This window comes from Penaeus monodon, chromosome 25 (genome assembly GCF_015228065.2).
Source record: "Penaeus monodon isolate SGIC_2016 chromosome 25, NSTDA_Pmon_1, whole genome shotgun sequence".
In the NCBI taxonomy this organism is placed as follows: Eukaryota; Metazoa; Arthropoda; class Malacostraca; order Decapoda; family Penaeidae; genus Penaeus; species Penaeus monodon.
Window position 1 is genome coordinate 15,715,810 of NC_051410.1, and position 840 is coordinate 15,716,649.

An 840-nucleotide genomic window follows, 5' to 3' on the forward strand; every position below is an offset into this window, starting at 1 on the left:
CACGACGTAACTATGGACAAAGGTCGTGAATTAAACATTATGAAAAAGAGACATGAATATCCTTCAAGATATCGCATACACCGAACATGAAAGAACTTTGCCTCGTGCCGTGTTCATATTGGTTTTAAGCTTCAGAGCATAAGTTCAGGTTCAAAAGAGAGGCTTCCCGAGGTTCAAATTTCCGAGAAAAGGGACAGATGGGATGTCAAAGTTCCCAGCTGGATGCCTGACCACCTGGAAATTGGCAGAATATCCGGTCGGGGGGAGGGGAGGGTTATGGGGACCTGGGGCTGAATGGGGGGTGGGGGGAATGAGGGATAGGGTAGGGGATGAGGGTAGGGGATGAGGGTAAGGGTAGAGGAGCTCGGAATGGGGTGTTGAGGGGTGGGGGATGGGTAAGGGGCACTGGGGTGGGGAAAGGGGAAGGAGCACTAAAGGTGGGGAATGGGGAAGAGGGATGGGGATGTGAAAGGAAGAGATGGGACTGGAGATCTAGGATGGGGAGTGGATGGGAGGGGGAAGGAGGAACGGCGGGGTGATGGCGGAGAGCGGAGATGGGAGTAGATGGGTGTGCGTGAACATGGGTGTTTCGTATATTTCCTAGAGTATCAAACGAATCCCATCTCTTGGGTACGTCGTTCCATTACTGAGCTAAAAATCATATTTGATTTTTTACACTATACCTTTTTTTATCAAGCGTAATGTTTCCATTCATCGATTTTAGCATAACCGTAAACAAGGCAATATCAGAATTCCTTTCAAACCGCAGAACTGTTACATAACCGCTCTTTAGTAGACTTGATAAACAGGAAGCTTTAAGATCACATTTTCAAAAAAAGG